This window comes from Pseudochaenichthys georgianus, chromosome 15 (assembly GCF_902827115.2).
Source record: "Pseudochaenichthys georgianus chromosome 15, fPseGeo1.2, whole genome shotgun sequence".
NCBI lineage: Eukaryota > Metazoa > Chordata > Actinopteri > Perciformes > Channichthyidae > Pseudochaenichthys > Pseudochaenichthys georgianus.
In genome coordinates, this window is record NC_047517.1 from 8046578 (window position 1) to 8071622 (window position 25045).

Consider the following 25045-nt stretch of genomic DNA (forward strand, 5'->3'; position numbering starts at 1 on the left):
CCCTGTAAAAACCGCGACATCAGTGGTTGACTAAAGGCTGACCTGCCGCCAAATCCCTCATGGCAGGACGAGATGGCTGCTGCATACACCTTCACTGTGTAATGCGCAAGCCCTCTGTCCACCAGTAACTGTAAGAAGGAAAAAATAGAGCTTAACTCACAAGATAGGGGCTCTATTCTCCGCTCCTCACACCATCGCTGGAATCCTAGCCACCTCGGCCTGTAACAGGCTGTGGTGGATCCAGCTGTAGCTGCCTGGATAGACTGAATAACGCTGTCAGACAATCCACCCTGTCTCAGCCTGTCCCTCTCAGGAGCCAAGCCTGGAGAGGACGGCCGAGAGTGGGTAACGCCCCGATTGCACCTGCCTCTTGAGACATCGCCCCCCAGAACTGGGGAACCGCCCAGGGCTGGCCCACCTTCATCTGTGTCATCTCTGAGTACCACGATGCCCCGACGCGGCCCGGAGCCACTAGGATGACGTTCTCGCCTCACTCTCCCCAGGAGAGGGAGAATGAGAAGCAGCGGTGGAAAGGCGTATAGCAGCTTCCTTGGCTATGGCTCGTGTGCAAACGCGTCCACCCCCAAGGGCGGGTCGTCGCCCAGGGCCATGGAGAACCACAGGGCACAGTGGTTGTTGCGCCGGCTGGCGAACAGATCCACTTCCGCTCTCCCGAACTGGGCCCAGATCTGCTTCACCACCTCCGGGTGAAGCATCCATTCGCCTGGCAGGGGGCCGCCCCTCAACATGAGGTGGGCCCCCCTGTTCTCCAGTCCCGGGATATTGAGGGCTCTCAGAGATAACACCACCTCTGAAGCCCCAACAAGGCGGCGGAGCGGACTCCGCTCTGCCTGTTAATATAAGCCACTGTGGTGCTGTTGTCGCTCCTGACCATTACATGTCTCCCTTGAATTAGGGGCATGACATGCTGGAGGACTAACACTACCGCCCGTAGCTCTAGGAGGTTGCTGTGTCGAGACTCTGTTAGAGCCTAGCACCCACCTATAGCCCTCTTCAGGCAGGTCCCTCCCCATCCTGTTCTGCGTCCGTGAACACTGTGATGTAGGAGGTCACCCGTCCCAGTGGAGACCCCCTCCGGAGGTGATCCGGGGACCCCCAAAACCAGAGGTTGCCCTCCACTGAGGGGGGGGATGGTCATCAGCCGCCGTTTGTGCCTCTTGGGATCCAAACGCAGGCTGGAGAACCACCTCTGCAGGCGGCGCATATGTAGTAACCCTAGCGGGACCACAATGTGAGCAGCCGCCATGAGACCCAGAGTCTGCATGACAGTTAAACCTGTCACTGTCGCCCCCTGTCGCAGCCTGTGAACCGCCCGGAGAAGGGACGCACTTCTGCTCTCTGACAGGGTGGCGCGTAGCGCGCCTGAATCAAGCACCACTCCCAACAACAACGCCCGTTGGTGAGGTATGGGGGTGCCCTTTTTTCAATTGATTGCGAAGCCTAATCTGGTTAGGTGTGTGATCGATTGTGCTGTGCAAAACATTGCCTGTTCCCGGGACCCAGCCATGACTATGAGGTCGTCTAGTACTCTCATGCCGTGGGCGCGCAGCGGTGAAGCGCTGTGGCCACACATTTGCTGAACGTGTGTGGGGATAGGGAATAGCCGAACGGCAGCCTGTTGTACTCGTAGGCTATTCCCTGGAAGGCAACACGCAGATACTTTCTGTGCTCTGGAGCAATGTCTACATGAAAGTACGCGTCTTTCAGGTCGATGGTGGTGAACCAATCGCCTGGCTGCACAAGCCCCAGTAACTGTTTCATAGTTAACATGCGGAATTTCCTGCAGGAAATGTGGCGATTCAGGCCGCGGAGATCTAGAATAGGTCTGCATTCCCCTGTCTTCTTGGGAACCAGGAAGTACATGGAATAAAGACCCTTTTCTCTGTGCTGAGGGTGCACAACAGACACAGCCTGTTTCTGCACCAGAGCCTGAATCTCTGCTGAGAGGAAACAGATCTCCTCCTGGGAGGACAGATTTACCTCTCGCATGCCCATAAAAAGAGGTGGGTGTGGGACAGTCAGTGACGTGCACAGGTACGGGCTAATGTTGCCCGGGAAACAGCCCGTTTGCCATTTTTGTCCGACCTGCCCCTCTGGAGAGAGTGAGAGTTTTTTTTGTTTTCTATTGTGAGCGAATCAACATGATAAGCCCACAATTAGTATTGTAGCGTCTCACTGCGATAAAAACACAACTTGTCAGCGCTTTCATCTGCCTCCAGTCACGTGACTTTGTTTACAATCTGACAGCTGGAAGCAAAGGCAAGCCCTCCGAGTCCGGCCTCATATGGCTATGGTGATCACACCAAATGGCGTTAGAGTATAGGGGACAAACCAGGGGACTTTACTTCCTCTTGACACCGTCGGTTATTTACACAAAAAAAACCTAAATATAGCCTATTTGTTGTTATTGTGCTTCGGTCTTTCTGTGTCTTTTCATCTGCTCCGTGAACTCCCTCAACGGGGCCACGGCGCTCATTCTCTTCCTCTCTCAGAGAACACTTCACTGTCCGCTTCATTGTAGGATTTCTGCCATGTCTCTACTTTAGTTTGACCATCTCTGTTATTAAGTTATGGAATACTAAATAAATAAGTAATGAAATACCTTACCGTTACTACGCTGATAAAGAATTATAAGAATAATGCGTATTGAACTGGTTTCATTAATTCGTGATTTTATTTAAGGTAATTAGTTAGAAGCCCTATTTTATCAGTAGCCATGTCTGCCGAGCAGTTACAACTACATTGGTCAAACTACATTAAAACAGAATTGTCCCCATTTTTCTTTAATAGTTACTAACATTATATATTTTAATGAGATATGGACCGCAAAAAATGTGCCTGAATAACGAATTTAGCAGTTGGACATGAAAGTCAACTGATTGTCACTTGCAATGACAGTGTTGTGCTTTTATTACATCACATTACATTACATGTAATTTGTTAGACACTTTTATCCAAAGTGACTTAAATACATTCAGTACTGTGGACAATCTCCACAGGAGCAATTTGGGGTGAAGTGTCACCAGGGAAACAACGACATGCTGACTGCAGTGGGACTTTTGTAGCCTTTATTTACTTATTCGGCCTTGCGGCCCAATAATCGCTCTGATCTGGTGAGGCGGGGGCATCTCTAGCAATAAGTGAGTAGCCCACACACCCGCCGCCACGATCATCATCCAGGGAGAGTACAGCCCTGGGTGGTGGACTTCCATGGACGCCAGACCCGGAAGGAATGGCGAACGTGAATAGCACCGCCTCGGCCATATCCTGGTCCCCCAAACACTCGAAGCAAGGTGGTGGGGATCGGCGCCCGCTATTTCAGCCAGGGCACGAAGGACAGGCCCGGGTCTCTAGCAGTGGCGACTCCCTGGAGGTATGATAACTCTTTCTTCTTCTTTCAAATGTCTGCAGTCTCTCGTGGAATCACTTCCGCTGCTGAAGAGAAAAGGATGACAGTCAGGAGGCGAGGCCTCCTTTTATACGGTGTGATGCCCAAGGCCGGCTACGTCTATAGAAGTCTCAGTGGGAGAATGCTTGCATAGAGGGTAGTACCCATAGAGTCCAGTAGAGGGCGGAGCCTGTGAGAGATATAACTTGGAACACCTTTCTGGCTTTGGCACTACAGCTTGCTATTGGTAGACTCGCTCCACAGATCTGCCGGTGTTTTCATGCCATCACAAATATGTATTCAGCACTGCAGAACTCGAGGTTTAGTATTTGGACCTTCTGTGATGTGCTGTTGGCTGCCAAGCGCTGAAGTGATTCCTCACCAGGCTGCAGCTCGCGGGCTGATAATAATACATTCAACTTAAAGCTGCTGCCAGAAGGGCGTCCTGTGTTGGCTCGCAAGCAGAGGTGAAGGCATTACACAGTTAGATATGTCAGTACTAGTTAGGGAGCTTTATGCTTCAGGAGCAGGATATACTAAGGATGTAGAATAAAAACACACTATGGAGTGCACTCTATGGCACATACACAGGGAGCATAAGTCAGGCTGTAACAGAACAGGATATCGTCGCTGTCAGGCGGAAACCTTGTATCTCCATTTTTATTTTTTATGTATTTCTTTAAGTTATAAAAATGATGATCTGTATATTTGGTGATGTCATCAAAGTGCCCCAACGGGAGTGACCAAACCTGATCATAAACATGCTGATGATCACCCTTAGCACATGTTTGTGGGTTTTACAAATATTAAATCTAAAACCAAGTAACCCATATAGAAAGGTCTTCATAATATAGCTAATGCATGTATCTGATATACATATAAAAGACTAATGCTGTTAATCTATTGAAAACGTTTAAAATACTTGTTTTTACATGTATCTTTTGGGGAAAACCAATACAAATGTTGCGTTTTAATAAATAAATGCTGGAAAAACTGGTAAGAGTTTTTCTACTTTGTCAAAAAAACATGTATTTCTGAATTATTGGGATGAAATCACCCTCTGTGTAATGTGCACATGCTTCAACACAATCCCTTTACTCTGTTTCACCACCTCACATGAGTGCAGTCGCAGTCTGTCATGGATTAGCTCTGCCGTTACACCGGGAGAGTTTTTTAATTTTTAATTTCCCGAAGTAATCGATAACTGGATTTGCTCATACAAGGTTTCTGCCCTAAAGGAGATTATACGTAAGGACATTTAGAAAAGTGAGATCTGGTTTGAGAAAGTCTGTGAGTCATCTGACCCCCAGTGCACGTGATATGACTGTAAGTGCAAAGCTTCATTTGTTTGTGCCGTACGTGCGAATGACAAATCAGTGAAGCTTAACTGTGAGATATGCAGATCAGAGAGTGGAAAGAGTATCTGACACACACACACACACACACACACACACACACACACACACACACACACACACACACACACACACACACACACACACACACACACACACACACACACACACACACACACACACACACACACACACACACACACACACACACACACACGTCATTTAGCCACAGTGTATGACCTTGAACTGGAACTTTCACAGTATCGAGCTTCCTCATCTGCATAAGTAATTCAAGTTGTCGCCTCGCATGCCGGTCATTGATTGTAACGTGATCAGGGATCGGACTGCGTGGGTGGAGGCGGTCATTCATCACCGAGGAATTTAGCAAGTCCATCTTTTAACGGATTGTGTTTTATCCGCAAGATTTCATTCAGGAAAGGTTTACAAGTTTGTGTAAAATCAATATGAAGCAGGAACAGGTCTAATCATTCCTGCTGTTCATGCTAAAGTGAGCCTTTTAGTACTACACGTCTTGTGTCCGCAGGACAGCTGTACAGGGGAGCAGTGTCCAGGGAGACACAAAGAAGACATATCTCACTAAAGCCTGGAATGAGGACTGAGTCTTTTGTCCCCCATCACTTAGACTTTAAGCATGTAAGGAATTACTGTCTTAATGGCAAGTACAACCCGGACACAGCAAGCAGAATCTTTTCTATGTTCATATTGGAACCTAATTATTGTGCTAATCGTAGTTAAAAGATATAATGGCTCAGGCCAAGTTGTGTTTTTAAATTGAAAATATTAAAGCCCTCCAAATCCCAGCTTGCACACTTCATAAATGACATTTCAATGTTCTTTTTTAATTATAAAGCAGTTCAAGGTGCTATATAACTAGACGTATTAGTATTAGAATGGTGAAAATGCTCAGGGCCTGTATTCAGAAACTATGCTGCCAAGGCTTTGGGTAGGCCAGGCAGGTGCAGAGGATGTTAGAGGGCTCAGATGCAGAAAAGGGCACACTGATAATATATAATTAATTATAATAATAATTTAATAAACATATACATGGAATGACAATTCTTTGTGACTGTGTTAAAGACATTTTGAAATGTTTGCATCAAACACAAAACTATGACTAAATTGGTTCAAACACTACTTCATGACAGTTAGTTATCATGTAAGGAGATCTCCGCTGACAGAGATGCACTTCCTCTCAGGTGCATCTCTTTACCACCACACTCACACACACACACACACACACACACACACACACACACACACACACACACACACACACACACACACACACACACACACACACACACACACACACACACACACACACACACACACACACACACACACACACACACACACACACACACACACACACACACACACACACACACTTACTTGGCTGGTCTCATAGGCGAAATGAAATCAGTTGCCTCTGTGCCCAACTTTTAGCAACACTCTTGTAATGTCCTCCACACAGGGAAACTAGCTGGTCAGGGACGTGTTTATCTATAATAACAATCTCCAGCTCCATTTCCCTGTGCCTCTTCTGCGGCTCTCCGGCAGCGCGTGCTTTAGAGGTCTCACCGGGCAAAGACGGGAGGGGGGGTAGTAAAAACCATCACAGCTCCACACCGCTCTCCATCATTATATGGTCTCCAGCTATGCCTTTGCGCTGCTCCACACCGTTGTCTTTGCATCGCCACTGGAAGCTAGTCGGCCTTACCTCTGTGCGACATTCCTCCTCCGCCTGAGAGGAAATGAAAAGTGGTGTGCCAGCTGGGCTTTACATCTGCTTTCAAGCCGAGGTTCCACCACCAGCAAGGCTCTGTTTACACATTTTCAAGCAAGGCTAAGCACACGTATTGGCACTCTGCTACTTTTCTCTCCCCTTGTTCTTTCTGGCAAACACAACACTATCATCGCTTCGAATGCAATCCTGCCGCGTGTGCAGCCTGGTGAGATTTGCCGTCACTTTAAATCACTAGAGCATGCACAAACTGAGATGGGCTGTGGGTAGAGAAAAGAACACTCCTGGATTGAGCTGAATTGAAAGCACATGAAGAGGAAAACAGAGAATTCAGGCTCATTTCGGGAGCTGGAAAGACCTGTCTGCTACTTAATGACAATACCCGTGGGTGTGCAGTTCAGGGGATGTGACAGAATCAGGTTAAGGACTTAGAGGGAATAAACCATCATGCCACTTCAGCAGGGTGACTTTCACAGCAGAGCGAAGCTGGTGTGAATCCACGAGCTAACGATAATGAGTGTGCAGTATTCTTTTATTTCTCCCCCAAAAAAGTACACACTCTGTATTTGATCTGTAACAACATCACTACAGTGCGTGTTATAACTCCAAGCGCAAGACAAGTCTTATCAGAACTACATAACAACTTATCCGACATAACCACCTTTTCCGACAGGCCTTTGGGTCGTCGGAGGAGGTGAGGTAGTGGCTGTCTTTTTTTTTTTTTTTTTTATTGGTGTTTTGTCGTATGTTTTATCCTATGTATTACCTGCTGCCATTTTATGCCTTTTATTCTACATTTTATAGTTGTACTGTGAATTGTGTCCTGTGTACTGTACTGTAAAGCACTTTGTACATCCGTGTTGAGAAGGGTGCTATATAAATAAAGTTTTACTTACTTTTACTTACTTATAGTACAACTACTCATTGACAATTTCATGTTGCGCCCCTTTCTTCATGAATAAGTCATCAGACCCCCACTATTCCCCCTCGGCTTATTGCTCGTTCTGCCTCCTCCGTAGTCCTGTAAAACCAACTGAAGTGTTTATGGGAGATAAGAGGCAAAGGAGGTCGCAGGGCCAATAACTCCTTTTATCGCCCCACGTTCTGCGTTCAGGGCCGTTTTTACGGGTGCATTTTGCTGAAGACAAATTCTTAATTAGAGAATGTTGTGGACCCGGCTTCGGAGGCCTAATGGAAGAATAAAAGAATCACCTAAAGGGCAGCCGCAGGATTGCTTGTTGGCGTGCTTTGTTACGACGTCTTGTAGCACAGATGAGAAAACAGGCTTGATTTGTTTCGTGAAGAACTATCAATGAATAAGGCCTTTCTTTTGCGAGGCTTGTAGGCGTGATGCTGTTTGTCTAGACGAGTCGGAGTCCTTTAGAAATTAGTTCAGCGTATTGATTTTCTCCAGGGCTTACCTTTATTAAAGGAGTCTACCTTGTCAATGGAAATGCAATGTTTAGTCCCGAGATTATTTTTAGTAGTCGACAAGTTTGTCAAAGAAAAATATAAACTTTACTTCTATAACCAATAAATCCTTCTTTGATTGGGTACCATGCTCTAAATGCAAGTTGTGATTGAGGGAAACTAGCTTTCATTTTAATCAGCCAACTTATTGTAGCAGACATGTTTTACCAGAGCAGATAATGACTGGGATCCTGTGTTCCCCGTCGCCTGCCTATTAACTGAGAAAATGGGCGAAAATTAATTACTAATTTTCCCAGACGGTGGGAGAGGGACATCGTCCTTGATTGCATAATTTACAAACTCCATAATTATCTCAACTCCATAGCAACAATGAAGAAAGGCTAGATACCTTCCTCCAGCAGGCTCTCCTTGAGCACACTTTACTTTGGTGAGAAAACGTGTCCGCACCTCTCGCCTGAATTCTGCTTCTAAGAATGGAACGCAGCATTACAGTTCCTGAGGTGAGACCAAACTCGATTTGGCAAACAGCAGAACAATGGAACATCTGTCAAGAAGTGAGATGCCGCCCTCCCGTTCCCGCTAATCAGCCCCCGCCGTAAATCCTAGATGAACCATCTTTGACTTCATTTAGAGAGAGGATTGTTTTGGGGTTTGCCTGATTACATCTGTCTGGAGCACACGCCGCCTATTGGTATTTAACAAAGATTAGCTTTAAATTGATGATTAACCTTTGTAATCCTGCGTGCATATTGAAAATGGCTTGCTTGTCTTTACCACAGCCACACAAAAGAGAAGCCGCATTATCGTTGGGGGGAAATCAAGGCTCAGAGAGCAAATGAGGCGGCGTTATCTGCACGCTTGGCGCCCGCCCGGATAATGAAGAGGAATCTTCCGACTACAGAGCAAGCTTATAATAATACATCCCAACAGATGCATTCTCATACGTTCTTAGCGTGAATCTTTTAATACAACTTCACTGTGACCCTGACAAGCCATTGCAGCCATTAACGTACGATGAGGCAGCATTTACATGTGGGAATGAGAGGCTGACAATGTTTAGATGGCTGTATTAGGGAGTCATCAGAAATGAGCCATTTACCCAGATGTAACTCCAACTGGGAGGTAATGGTTTCCTTTGATGGGCAATGACTTTTCTTACGTGGCATTAAATCACAGGCGAACTGCATCTGTTGCTCTGGAAATCACTAATGCCAAGAAACATATGAAGAACACTCTTTAGTAGAACTCAATTCAAAGCTCTTCTCTAGGGATTTGACCACTTTCAGGAAAAGAATAGACATAAGTTTACAGAATTTCACTGGTTTAGAGAGCAAATGATTAATGACTGATTTCTAGAAAGATCAGAGAAATACAAAATATGTCTGCCACACTGAACCAGAAGGCCTTGTACTAAGGTTTACAAAATGTATACTTTTTAGATACAAATCCTACTCATTGTGCCTTTATTGTTCAAGTGTTACTGATTCATTTTCTACAGATTGACCAATCAGTTCAAGCGAACCAAATAAGCTCTGTGGCAAACACACGTTTATGGAACGTTTTGTTCCGCAGGATAACCTCCACATATCAAAACTACTTAGTGATTTTTTAAGTGTCAATGCAATCGGTAGACAATACAACCCAATGTAATGCTATCAATGAGCAACATCACTATCACATGGCTACATAAACCAACCGCTAAGCTAAAGGCGGCTAATGTTGGTCGTGATGGTGTTTAGTAGTTTCATTTAGACACTTGTTAGCAATCGCCGTTTTTTTTACAAGTTTCGGACATTCACGAGTGAAGTCTCTACTGACGTATTTAATGTCATAGAACATAAACAAAATGTAAGCTAGTGTTAACTACTGACCTTATTTCAGGCTTTTCACCACAAACACGTTCAGAACACTATTGACGTGGAGACAGGGGAACAAGAAGTATTTTCCGGTATTTAAGACTTAATTACTGCACCAGTCCAATCTCTTTACTAACCTCTACTCTCCTCTTCAAAGTAGTAAACCTGATATTTCAGAGCCATTGCGGACAACAGCCAAAAGCACCTTCTCTCTATGCTATTGTGATGAAATGAGGATGGTGAATTATTCTTTTAAACCCTGGATCCCTGACATCAAATGTGATACCTAATCCCACTGTGCTCCGGAGCAAATCACAGTCCACACCTTGTAATCCTTATATGATGTAAAGAGGAAGCCCTGTGACGAAAACCCATTCCGTAGTGAGGGGCTACATCTGTCTGATGTGTGTCGGGCCCATACTTGCCAACCCTCCCGATTTTCGCGGGAGACTCCCGATTTCATTGCCCTCTCCCGGTTTCCTCCCGGGGTCATATTTCTCCCGATTTCTGACAAAATCAGATGTACTCAGGACTGTTTCCACTCGGACTTTAATACAGCTACAGCATTGTTTGGTTTCCATGGTAGCGCGTCTCTTTAGTAGCGCGCGCAACTGAAAGTCTGAGAGGGTGAGGAAGATAGTCACAGAAAACAGAACAAGAATCGACAACTCGACCCTCTGCTCTCTCCTTTCCTGCATACATACAGGTCCAGCCCACACACATGCTCCATCGAGGATGCTGCTACAGGCCGCAAGGCAGTGTACTTACAACTACAATAAGCATGTTAATGTTAATCTATTACAGCTCCGGCGATCCACTAGCACCCCCCCCCCCTCGCGGTGGTTTTGGAAATGCTCCCGATTTCTGAGGTCTCAGGGTTGGCAAGTACGGTCGGGCCGAGAACTCCGAGTTATCCCGTTTAGCTGGGAACCTTTTTATCAGAACATCATTATTTGATCCAAGAAAAAGATAAAAACTATACCCTGTGTGATGTCTAACTGTGAGCAAATATATAACAAGGTCCCAGTAGAACAAGTACTTCCAAAAGAGGAATATTCAAACACACATACATTTAATATGTATTTTGCATGCATGAAATATTTACTTGACACTCAAATGAAGTCGTTCCATCTACAGTGATACATAAATACTGGAGCAAAGCTTTGAACAAAATGCATAGAAAATAAATCATCTTCTTATGGTAGTGAGAAAAATTGCTTTTATATTTTTTAAAGCAAATTATTTTTAAATCATATTTACAGTCATTTACTGATCTCCCAATTAAGAGATAATGCGCCTTTTGGGCTTGTTTGCCTTAATGACAAACAAACTAAAAGCAAATATCAAAATAGTCATCATTATCCTCTTACACCCAAATTAGCACCGCACATGATTATTAACTGGTCAAACAATAAGCACTCGATGCTAAACGTGCTGAGCAGCTGCTCCACACATACTGTAGATTTGTGAAAGTGACAAAGGATGTAATTACAAGATTAGAGCGAGGAAACAAATATGCTATCGACCAACATGGAAAACAACATGGGGGAATCAAAAGGGAGATAATCTGCATGTCTGCGATATCTGAGGGAGTTTAAAATGCTGCTTTCATTAACACATCCAAGCTGATTCAATCTTAATATCCCCGGATAATAACACTGTACACGGTCACACACACGTTAGGAACTAATGCAGAGCAGATTATCAAACTCCTAAAAAACAAACTGAATAAACAAAACATCAGCCATTATTACAAATGTGTGGTTTTGAATGTAGGGTACATGGCAGGGCAGACAACAGAACTCTACACTTCACACCAAAACCCCAGGATATTAATTGTGATGAAGAAATGCAGAATTGTCTTCAGTAACACATAGGATTTGAGTTTAAATGCAAGTATATAAAGTTTTTGAGAGCTGTGTACTATTCGTGGATATTTTAATATCTTATATTCCTTTTATAAGAAGTAAGATTTGAATTAGAACAGAAACATGGGGCACTTAAACTGTGTCTCTGTAATTGGATGACACCTTGTTTATGTGAGGTCAGTAACAACATCATCAATTGCATTAAGGCGAGACATACAGGCAAAACTGGGCTTTTGAAGAAACCAATTAGATGTCTTCTTTGATCGGAAAAAATAGAGGACCAATATGGTGTTTATTTATGTAACTTTGTTTATTTGTGTCTGTAGATTTATCTTAAATTCCCCCAGGCTTAGATAATGTCTCATTTGCATATATAAACGAGCAAGTCAGCTTACTTGCATATATTTTAAGGCTCAACATTTGTTTTGTATTATTTGTTATTAATACAGTGAGCCAGATACAGTATCTCCACTTCACTAACATTACACACTCAAAACTTTCCAATTTCATTCCGCTCGATCTGCTGAATCTTTTTACATCTGTTCATATATCATTCATAGCCTGATTTATATCTCAATTTAATTCTAAAAACATTCTGAATATTCTATAATCTTTTATGACGACATAATGATCTCATTATGTCTACATCCTGACTTTTTAATGACATCAATATGACTACATTCTGACCTTCACCTTATGGTGAAATACTGTCACCTGTTCCTCTCTCTTTTTCACTAATACACAATCATTTTTGTGACATTAAATCTTTGCTTTTTAATATTGATTATTGCATCTTATATATATATAGTTTAGTAACAATGCTTTGTGTGAGCTCATGTGCAAAAGGAGAAAATCCAAGGCAGAGAAACAGTGTGTTTCAAAGTTCAATTTCAAGTTCCAGATTGGCCGTATTCCCCTGAGATGGGAAAAAGATCTGCGCCCGTCTTGGCGTCTTCGCTCCCACCAAGATGAACAGACTCATTGGTGGTCAGGAGGGCTGCCAGACCCTCCGACAGTAAGCGGGCCTGATGGCTTTTTCTGCTTGGGACCTATCCATGTGTGTGTGAGGCATTGTCAAAACGTACTGTTAACACTATCTGTTTGTAAAACTCCTTGGTAACCCTGAATACTGTAGCTAACCCTAACCCTAACCCTAACCCCAACCCCAACCCTAAGGGCTAAAGGTGTTGTTCTAAAGGACACTGAGAGGTCTTTATGTTTATCTCCTCCTCTATGTTCAGCCCTGAAATCAAAGCACAGATGCTTTTGTAACGGGTGTGACCTTCCCACAATAAACCTGAATCAATATCTATAAAGATAACATTTCATATTTAGACAAACCCAGATCTTCGCCTTTAGAGCAAATGTCAAACAATGCTTCTGGTGGTGGCGGGAGCTCCGGCCGATGCATGACATTTTGTTCTCAAGACTATTCAGCTGCTGCTTTGACATGAATATCGGTGATAAAGAAAAAAAGTAGAAGCAGACGAAGGACATCAACAGCTAAAGCTGTCATAAAGCTGAATAGCATTACCCTTTGTGCCATATTTTTCAAAATGACTGACAAACACTTGATCCTTTTTTAATAGGATCCAACAGTAATCTGACTCTTGAAATTGCAAAACGTTCATATTTATTAAATTATCCATATGAATAGGAAAAGGTCTAAAGAAATCATTAAATTAAAATATTACTTAAACAGTCTGCTTGGCGTCAGACAGATGAATGTTAATATTTCAGAAACTGTGAAAATCTCATTCTCTGTTATCTCTCCATTCCTTAGCCTCACAAAAAAAAGTGAAGGCAACAACTCATAAATAAATTGGTTCATATGGAATAGGGCCATCTGAATGAAAACAAATCTTCCTCCACATGACGGGGTCAGGATCTCTCGGCGGAGACAGACACCGTTAATCTGACAAATATGACAAGACATGGGTGTGTGATCTAAAAAACATATGGATGTTTGAATCATGATGAGGGACGAGGCTGACATGTGCCTGCTCGTGTGAGGCGGGCAGAGAACAAAGGTAATGCATAAATAACTTAGCCAGTCATCAAGGTGACTGATGAATCTGCTTCATAACACACTTTCTCCAACATCTTGATGAAAAAGCGGCCCGTGAAATGTGAGGAAGGTGCCACCACCCTTCGCTGTCCCTTCTTTTATCCCCTGTCCTTATTATTTTGGAATGGCAGTAAATTAAGCAGGACAAAGACGTGTGGCTCTGTCATCCTGCCTTTAATCAGGCTTTTGATGATGAAGACGTAGCTCCCACGCGCCGAGCATTGACAGCTCTGATACAGCGTTTTAATACTGTGCTGTTGGTGCACAAGGTGGATATCAGCCCCCGAACATAATGGACCAAGGCGGCCCTCTGCACTATGGATCGCTGCTTGCTGCACACTCATGAATTATGGAATTCGGCACAAATATGCAAATGTGGGCATTAGCCTAGTTATGCCCCTGTACTGTAAGGTACAGTGACTAATCTATTATGTATGAATCGAGGGTGGGAGTGAAGAGGTCCTGGCAGCTCCATGGCCCTCTCTCAGCTGCTCACTTTCTTATCTTATTTTTTCTCAAAATGACAAATAGCAGGGGGTGTAGCTCTAAAACGCTAGCTTTACGCAGCAACACATCTCCCCAGACTTGAGAGAATTAGAGCTTGCTTCCATGCTCGATTGCCAAGCTACTTACAATAACAATGGATTTAGGAGCCCGGAAGATACATCGGGGAATAAGCATGAAGTTGTTGCTAATCCTCCAATTTCCCCCCAAAAGGCTGATATGAAATGCAGGTCTGATCAGTAATCAGTCCACAGACGGGAGATCCAGCCAACTCTACGGGCACACACACAATCAGCCTCCGTATGACATTACCATTATAATGCCAGATGAGTAATTGTACTCGGGAAACCTAATCATAGCGGCGTAAATATCCAAAATCAAGGAGCCAGCAGATGGTAGAATCCGGGAGGTCAAACGGCTCAGTGTGAAATCACACATATTCTGCTCAGGCCGAGCATGATGACAACGTCGAGCCGCTCCAAGAGGAACAGAGAGATCATTAGCTCGGATCAAAGTCCATCATCAAGCACATGACAGATGACAATGTCTATTTAACAAGGTGCCCAGGATATAATAATACCTGTTCCTGCTGAACCCAGTCGCTATGGTAACAGCAGGAAGTAGAACAACGATCAGGCCCTAAAGACTCAGGCCTACAGTAACATCACATAAACATATGGATGTTTGAATCCAAGACTGGCTCAGTTATTTATGCTTACCTTTGTTCTCTGCCCGCCTCACACGAGCAGGCACATGTCAGCCTCGTCCCTCATCATGATTCAAACATCCATATGTTGTTGCTATGTGATGTTAGGCCTGAGTCTTTAGGGCCTGATCATTGTTCTACATCCTGCTTTAAGGGCATCATTGTATTGTTTATGAAGTGTTGGAACGTCAGGGCTTTAGGTGGGCTGCCATTTGAAAGCAGTGTTGCTTTTAGATGCAGCTTTGTAATGTTGATAAGTGCCACTTTTTCTCCTTTCAAACACACATAATATAAGATTCCTGATTTCCCTTAGGAAAACTAAAGGTTTACCTTAAATTCTCCCGAGGGAAATTCCTATGCAGCAATGCGAAGAGCTGAGTGCAATTATAGTAAGTAATTTATCGTTAGCAATTCAAAGCACCATGTAGGATTTAGTAGAATCAAGCGATGCAATTGCAACCAACTTTTTCTGTGATGTTGCGATAAAGAAACTCAACAGTGTGTGTAGGCTTGTGATCACGCATGTCTCTCCTGGATCTGAACCATGACACGTAAAGTATGTGTAGTGTAATGAAGAATCATAGAGTGCTTAAATCAAACCTGATACTAAGCAACAGCTTAAAACATTGTTTCCAGGTTGCGCTAGCTTTGTGTTTTTAGTATTTCTAGTCCCTGTCCACAAATATTGCAACAATCAAATAACAGCAAAGAATGTATGAAACAAAAATCAACAAAAATGAAGAAGTTGCTTTCATTTAGAAAAACAACCTTTTGATTAATTGCAATTTTGATTCCCATTAAGACTTCAGCTCCGAAAGGAAGACCTTGAGATTACATCAAGCCCATTTTGTTTGACAGGTTCTTGCATGAGAGATCTTGTATCTCCTCAGGTCGAGTCAGACAACTCACAAAGAGAGAAATTCAACTAAATTATTTTTGCATTTTTAACAAATACCTCTGTATGCCAATTCGTGGCCTTTTGAATTTCCCTTGCGTTGAGAGACTTGAAGAAAAGAAAGTACATGTTTGTTCTTCAATTACACCCCCTCTTTGCTTTAGTGGAGGCAAACAGGACGAACTCCATCAAACAATACATAATAACAGGGAAATTGCACACAAATAAACCGTCTTTACCCCCCCCCCACTTCTCCTCCTCCTACTCCTTGTTCTATCTTCCCACATGAAACTCTCCTCCTGACATTCCGGTGTAACATCCACTGACCCTGTATATGAATCCAGTCATGAATCACAGAGACACCTCGCGTGTTCTCTTTTGAAATCACAACACCTCCCTGGACTCCCATCATCTTTAAAAGTAGACTCGTAAAGCGTTTCAGGAGAAATCCCACAGACCATGAAGCCTGCTGCCTCCCATCGAACTTTTCCATTATTCACACAAGAAAAGCAAACAATATCTGTCCCAGTTCAGCTTCAGAGAAACAGCCATTCATGTTGATCAGTCGGGTATGAAAATAACGATGTCTCCCTCTCTTCGTACTGACCCGTGTTTTCCATCTGTATCCCACATTTCAGACCAATTGAATTCATCACTAAAGGACATGCCTTACGTTATGATTACTTGTGCGTTCAATGTGTTACATTTATTATTTGTTGCCACGGTACATTTAAAGTACAACCCAGCTCAGCACTGACCCATAAAGTAATTGTGAGAACATTTACACCCCCACCCTCACTTTCAGCAGAATGGTTGCTAAGTGCTATAAAAACTGCAAAAGAATGGAACTATTTTAAACACCCACCAATTAAAGCCCACTTTTACACACGGGACGAGGCTGCTGCTGCTGCTGAGAGGTTTCATTTGAATTTCATCAGAGAACTTCGCTCAGGCAAACACCCAAGGGCGAAAAAACTTCAGTCGGAAACCGGATGAGCGCAAATGGGTTTGGTAGAACTCTACCAAAACCGTTGAGGCTCAGCCGGTGAAGGGCGTCAACCACAGGGTCGGTTGTTTGATCCCTGGCCCCTGCAGTCTAAATGTCAACTCATTTAACCCCACGTTTTTCTGTGGACATATCTACCGAATTGATGTGCACGGATAATAAGCTAGATAGCATGTAAACTAATGTAAATGCACTGAACAAACTTAAATGTTGACTTTAATTAAATGTATTATGTCAACAGATTTAACATCACTGCATTAGGTTAGTTGAAAGCAATAATATTAAGATAAACTATAGTTCAACTTAACATTATTGCTTTCAATTAACCTAATACAGTGAATAAACTAAACAGTGCAATTTTTTTGACATAATACATTTAATTAAAGTCAACGGTTCAGTTTTTTCAGAGTGATCATGTTCTGTCAAAACGTGGAAACACCTATTATGCCTTTCTATTTGTTGTATTAACTCTTTAACCAGCAGCTACACCCGGCCCATGTGCATTTAGACCAACAACACAACGATAATTGATGCTAGAAGCGTTGTAATCACACACACACAGTAGGGACCCTCACCATGCTGCCATGCTTGGGGAGTTGGGAGTGAGGCTACCTGCCACTTTTAACATTGGAATTTCCTTTCAATTTTCATTCATTCAAGCTGCAGCCACACGAGGACGATAACGGTCGTATCCGCTAGAGTTCTCTATCACAGTGGTTCTTTTTTCAATAATGTACCCCCTTTGAAAAAAAATGTTCAGCGAAGTACCCCCTGATCAGCGCAAAAACTATTTGTTAGGGAAGAAATGCCTATATAAAGAGGTACAGTACAGTGCTGCACCATTGGTGTCTGATTTATTAAAACAACAACCTTGTAACTGAGAAACACTTAAATGCTACATTTCAAATGTTTACAATCCATCAATAAATTCATGGCAAACCAATTTTAACGTCATGCAATAACACTAAGACGACATTAGTTGCATTTAACTGATCTGTTTAATAAGTTGTACTTACAATTTAGTGAGTAACATGGGCTTGTGCTTCACTGAGGATCTTTGTCATTCTGACAAGGAGGCAAACTGCAGTTATTACACTTCGCATTTTGAAATATGTGTAACTCTGTTCATATAAAACCCACACTGCTCAAACTTCCTTACTTTTCCTAAAATGTGTATATTTATTTATTTTGGGGCGTGGGGAATGAAGAGAAAAAGATATATGAGCATGTTATGACTATGAGCATCGGATTTTGACCCCTCATTGAACATATGCATAATGCTGCACTACACTTTGCGGCCACAAGCCGTTGCCAAGCAACGCTTATTGTTTCGGCCCTTTGATAAGCAGGCAGTCATATCATTAACTAGAACTAGCGAGATCTGATAGATTTGGACATAAACGCGAGTGAAGTCTAACCGAGAGCGAGAGAGAGATCAGAGATCAGATCAGCTGCTGCTGACGGAGAACACGCAGCTCTGCATGATCACAGCTCCGCCCGCTGTGACGGACCATTGAGTGGAGTAAAATACAGTTAGACCTAACACACTTAGCTATTTTATCTACTCTGGAACTAGCTAAACTAGTTATAAGAAATATATGTATTCTTTACTGTCGGGTCACTCATTACAGGTTCAGCGAGCTGCACGAGACTGACGGGCTGTCAGGAGAGGGAGAGGAAAAGAGAGCACCCCGTTTATTTTTCCCATTTTATTATCCAGAATTGCTGTAAACCTTTGAATAAAGTAGTTAATCTACTATTAGTAGTTTGTTTAAATGCATTACTAATGTTTTCATTAACATAAAATACATCTCATGTACCCCCTTCAGTACTCCAACGTCCCCCTAGGGGTCCGCGTACCCCCATTTGAGAACCACTGCTCTATCAGATAGACGGTTCGGCCACACAAGGCCGACAGGGAAACGCTCTGGGGGGCCAAACCGCTCAGTGATTACACCCTATAACGATCATTTCCTGATAACAATGACGCAATAGCCCCGCCTCTCCTGCTCACCCCCGCGTCATTGCTGATGTGTTTCGCCAACAACCACAACCGAGTGTTTCGAGCCAGGTCCCGGTATCTCGCAGGACAGTGCACCCAGCAGGAGCTTCCAGCTAGATTTGATCGATATGGACATAAACGCGAGTAAAGTCTAATCAGACAGGAGAGGAGACACGGAGCTCTGCATGATAACCTGCAGCTCCGCCCGCTGTGATGGAGCGATGAGCGGAACAAAACACACACTTCAAGTTAGGTCATCACCCTTAGTTACCTCTCAAACTACCTAAACTAGTTATAAATATGTTTATTTTGACTGTCGGGTCACTCATTACTGGATCAGCCAGCTGCATGAGACCACTGATACTGACGGGCTGTCAGGAGAGGGGGGGGGGAAGAGAGGCTCCGTCCTCCGTGTATTATTCTTATATTATTATATAGAGTCGTTAGTCATTCGTTTTAAAGCTCAATAAATAACAAAGAAGACCATTGACCGGCATTTTTCTAATTTTGTCCGGAAGATTTAAATTTTAACGGACATGTTGACCGGCGAAACCTCACCTCTGCTGCTAAATCCAGCGTGGAGAATAAACAGAAGGGCAACCATGCATGCGTGAGAAGTCTTCTTCGCTGCTTTTGGTGTATTTTGTGGCGGAAGTACAACGCCACTTACAGGCCCGGCATATGTACTACAGCGTCTCCAGCGGTTTGAGCTGTCTGGTGTGGAGGAGGACACGTTTCTGGTGCCTATTGCTTGTGGACGGAAGACTTTTTTGATAACGATTTCGGTTAGTTTCCGTCGTCCTCAGCCTTAGTTCCCCCTTCTCCCACAGGACTATGCGTTTTCAAACACCGTGTTATGCTTTTGAGAAATGCTGCAGCTCAAGTAAGCCAACACCCACATGCTCATAATTAAAGGTGAATTGCACAGCCTGTGGCAATTTGCATCCAGTGACGTTAGCTGCTGGAATTTCATCATGGGGGGGAGAAGAACAATGCCACATCGAGACTGCACTTCACCGAGAACAGCGGTGCCAATTACCATTAGTTGCATTTGTTTGCTCTTTGAATGTATTCTTAAAAACATCCAGATACAGTCTTCTCATCCACTGCTCAGGCAGAACTGATGTCAGTTCGAATTTACGATCTTATTTTAACTTCCTACATTCCAGCTCAAACTTTTATGGATGTTAAGCAGATCTCTAATGGCACAACCCCACAGGATCTAGTGGAGAGAGTGTTCTCCCGGGAGCTTATAAAGCTAATTTATTGGATGTAGCATTTTAATTAGTTAGATCAATACTCTATTACAGAGGATTTCAATGTGATCAGCAGGGAGAAGACAAGGCAACTCCTCTCACATGAATGAACGATAAAAATGCCAGCTTGCTGCGAGGCGACACTGGATTTATTCTAGTTTAACAATTGAACAATTAATCGCCCGTGAACTAAACAAAAACATCCTTTTGTTGGAGGCTGGAGACTGAAGTGTTGCATAAAGGAATATCTCATATGTGTGTGTGTGTGAGGAGTTCAGGAGCGACAAAGTACAATAATGCTGTAAAGGAAATGTGGTTACCTCGCACGGGGTGTCGGGGTTCGGTCGGCGTGTCTCTTAGGTCTGATCTGAGGAGCGGAGGATGAGGAGGATGATGCTGAACCACGGAGCGCACTTTTGTCTCCCCGTCCACACAGAAGAAAAGCGTGCGTCGTCTCTCCTCCCGGACACTCTCATCACTGATGCATTGGAAAGCAGACACCACAGGAGACCTTGTTTATTCAAAGCGGATAACTCGAGTCCGTCTCCGCCTTCGCGCAGAGCAGCCTGTGTTGGGGAGCGCGCGCTGAGTTGTACCGGAGCCGCCGCTTTGCGTACAGACTGGAGCAGCGGGGCGGAGCTGAGCGTCAGATGATCAGCAGCAAGGTGCTCCCTCACTGACACTCTGCACACCAGCCTGAGCAGAGCTGCCGTTATCACTTCACCACAGTAATCCTTTTATAATCATCTTCTTTCAGCTGTCATAAGACTGCCGATATGTGATCAGGTGATAACAATGTATATCAGCTTCTGATCAAAATCAACTGAATGTGCCTTATCACTGTATATAGTTCACATATCCCCAATACATCTCTGAACAGTGATATTAACCTGCATGGTATCTCTTACTGATAGGCTTGGTTTGAGATTACATGGAAAGGGATTGGGTAATCAGTATACTGCTCTCTTACAGTTACATTAAAAAAAGATTAATATTACTGTTATATTTCAAAAAATTGGGGATAGCAAGATCACAATGTTATTAAAAACCTAAAAAGAGCGTATGTGTTTGTTGTAAAAGGATTGTATTTCTTCTTTGTAAAATGTACTGTTCTGGCTATTACTTTAAGTGCAGAGGTGGGAGAAGTACTCAGATCGTTTTCTCGATTGCTAACACACATTTTTTTGAAATTGCTCAGTTTCTCAAAACACAATTCACAAAACCACACACCCAAAGTGCAAAACACCTCATTCCTCCTGCTAAGTGAAGAACTGCACTCAAAACTACATAAATGCAAACTTTTGCACCAAATATAACACACTTCATTCATAATAGGCCTACTAGATGGTTTGACCACCCAGCTACACACTGCTGAGCATAATCTAAAGCACTTTCATCTGTTATGGGCTATGCTCTTCTGCAGAGAAAGATTGCTTGAGTATACAGAAATACAGTAAATGAAGAAATACAAATGAGTTGTTGTTTTATTCAAAGATAACATTGTGCAACATGCATCTCAGCACATGGTTAAGCTTCGGATCTCTCTAAGTGTGAGGGCATTGTTTGCCAAAACCCAGTTTGTAACTGCTGCTTCCTGCGCCTCATTGAAAATCCTTAGCCTTCCACCTGCACCTCTTTGTTTCTCAGTACTTCAGATAAACAACAAAGATATAGTGGTTGGTCAGTGTCTGTGTTGCATAACAGTACGTTTACCACAGTATATTGTGCAGGATGTTTGTACAGTTATAGTCTGCAACATGCCAACAATTCAATTACAGTAATGAAGTGAATACGTTTCACACAACAGATATTTTCATTTCATATCAAACCTTTATTTATACAGATAAATCCCATTGAGATCATTGATCTCTTTTTCAAGGGAGACACATCATCATATAAGCACTGATATCATGAATTATGCAGAGCTACAAACTGGTAACTAACTAACTAACTAACTAACTAACTAACTAACTAACTAACTAACTAACTAACTAACTAACAAACTGTATAGACCTGTAACAGTCAACAGTGCATGAGGAGTTGGAAAGGTAGTTCAGTAAATAATATCTTTAAAAACTACAACAAAAACCTGACTATCAGCTGTGCACTGTTATTGTGTAAATATAACCTATCTACCAATTGGATCAAATATAAAAGTCAGCCGAATTACTATTGATACTGCAAGGAGACGTATTGTGTGAAAAGAAATGGAAGATGTTGTTTAATTGCTAATATATTTATGATCCACGTCACGTATTCAGTTTTGGCGGCATTTCTTACAGTTTGTCAAAAGGTCTTCTGATCAGGGCTCTATAAATAAATATCTACGGCAGATCTGTAATATTTAATGCAGCCGAACCGTGTATTACAATGCCGTTATGTGATGACTTTCATAGAGAAAAGCAAGAAAACTCGGAATAAAGTATTATTTTATTTTTTAAAAATGTTTTTCCGATTTTTATTTACAATAAGACAAATGTGCCTTGTTATTTCATACAGTTCAATTTGGATTGAGACAGGGAAATAATCGAAACCTCACGCGTGGCGTTTCACTGTCAAGGGGAGCGTGTATGTAATTACATTGCAAATACTGACTTGAGCCCCACCACTGTATGGGTTAGCCCTACCATAGATTACCCAACAAAAACAAAACTCTGGAGCCGCCACTGATTATGTTTATTGTTGTTATGTGTAGGGCTTTGTCCTAATATTTATTTTTGTTTTAAACTATGTTGAAAGATTAGTTTAATAGCATTTTTTTTATTTTGCTATGAAATTCTGAATGAAAGGCTGCGCGCGAGACTGGTTTTTCGCTGAGTTGAGTCGTGTGGGTTTTTGAGTGAGATGCGGCACAGCAGCCTGTCAGTTTACTCTTGCTAGGTTAGTTTGGCTATTATCATTTATATTTATCTGCAACAATGGATATCAGGAAGTGGTTCACACATATACACTTGAAAGGAATATGGCAACTCAGGCACATTAGAAGACATCAGTTACGTTACCAAGAGTAGTCGGCGGGGCCTCCAACGGCACAGGACATAGGGTTGGTAGGACCCCCGGCAGGAGAGTAGTCGGTGGGACCCCCAACGGGACAGGACAAAGGGTTGGCAGGACCCCCAGCGGAACCTCCAACGGTACAGGACATAGGGTTGGCAGGACCCCCGGCAGAAGAGCAGTCTGCGGGACCTCCAACGGCACAGGACATGGGGTTGGCAGGACCCCCGGCAGAAGAGTAGTCGGCGGGACCCCCAACGGGACAGGACATAGGGTTGGCAGGACCCCCGGCAGGAGAGTAGTCGGCGGGACCCCCAACGGGACAGGACAAAGGGTTGGCAGGACCCCCAGCGGAACCTCCAACGGTACCGGATATAGGGTTGGCAGGCCCCCCCCCGGCAAAAGAGCAGTCTGCGGGACCTCCAACAGCACAGGACATGGGGTTGGCAGGACCCCCGGCAGAAGAGCAGTCTGCGGGACCTCCAACCGCTCAGGACATGGGGTTGGCAGGACCCCCGGCAGAAGAGTAGTCTGCGGGACCTCCAACGGCACATGAGTAGGGACTTGAGTGGGAACTCGAGAGAGAGGGCTTGAGAGGGAACCCGAGAGGAGACTCGAGAGGGGACTTGAGAGGGAACTCGAGAGGTGAATTGAGAGGGGACTCGAGAGGGGACTTGAGAGGGAACTCGAGAGGTGAATTGAGAGGGGACTCGAGAGGGGACTTGAGAGGGAACTCGAGAGGAGACTCGAGAGGGGACTTGAGAAGGAACTGGAGAGGAGACTTGAGAGGGAACTCGAGAGGGGACTTGAGAGGGAACTCGAGAGAGGACCCGAGAGGAAACTCGAGAGGGAACTCGAGAGGAGACTCGAGAGGGAACTCGAGAGGAGACTCGAGAGGAGACTCGAGAGGGAACTAGAGAGGGGCCTCCAGAGGAGACTCGAGAGGGAACTAGAGAGGGGCCTCGAGAGGAGACTCGAGAGGGGATTTGAGAGGAAACTTGAGAGGGGACTCGGGTAGGAACTTGAGAGGGGACTTGAGAGGGGACTTGAGAGGGGACTTGAGAGGGAACTTGTGTCGGTCGGTACGCCAACAGGACACGGGGAGCTGGCGTTGGCTGGAGAGCCAACAGGAGACGAAAAAGACAAGACAAAATACAATAAAGACAGATCTTAACATGAGTAAATGTACTTAGTTACTTTACACTACTGTTTCTATATGCCTACTGCCTGAATCTGCTTTATGGTTTTCACTTTCTTTGGTTAATTTGTTTCGATTTTTGGTAACATTATTATCAATCAATCAATGTTTATTTATATAGCCCAATATCACAAATGTTACATTTGTCTCAGTGGTCTTCACAGTGTGTACAGAATATCAGTATGACAATACGACACCCTCTGTCCTTAGACCCTCACATCGTACAAGGAAAAACTTCCGGAGAAAACCCACAGTTGGATTACTATCCTACAAGTATTCCTTAATTTAAATGTAACAGTAATCTGAATGTTTCTTTTACATACCTGTAAGGCAGTGTTTCTCAAACTTTTTCACCCCAAGGACCACTTAACCAATAAAAAACACTCGCGGACCACCTAACTCCACAAATATCCAAAATCACATACAAATTGCCTGAAAATGGTACAAACAAGTGGCAACATGTGTGATGTTGCGCGGGGATATATCGTGCAATCGAAAGTGACATTTAAACTCGCTCCATTGCGGAGATATTCCTGCGAGATTGCGGAAAACTCGAATTAATTAATTTATTTCAAATGTGAAATGTTACCAATATACTCACGGACCACTGGGGGGCGCTCACGGACCACCAGTGGTCCGCGCATCATACTTTGAGAAACACTGCTGTAAGGGAATGCAGTTGCAATTTCTTTGTATCCTGATTACGTAATCTGTTACTCCCTAAACCTGGTT

At 43.6% G+C, this 25045-nt stretch overlaps 1 protein-coding gene across 3 annotated transcripts in view; it reads right to left on the bottom strand.

The window, feature by feature from the left end:
* The window catches only part of hs3st1l1 (heparan sulfate (glucosamine) 3-O-sulfotransferase 1-like1), a 42945-nt gene extending 22242 nt beyond the window's left edge, over positions 1-20703 (bottom strand). The window contains exon 1 of one of the 3 annotated variants that reach the window (XM_034101217.1): positions 20442-20703. The gene's annotated coding sequence lies outside the window, so the exon portion shown is untranslated. Of the gene's footprint in view, positions 1-6177; positions 6268-6505; positions 6782-20441 lie in introns of those variants that run through there. The other 2 variants (XM_034101219.1, XM_034101218.2) reach the window with 2 other exon arrangements.
* Positions 20704-25045: the final 4342 nt, after the last annotated feature.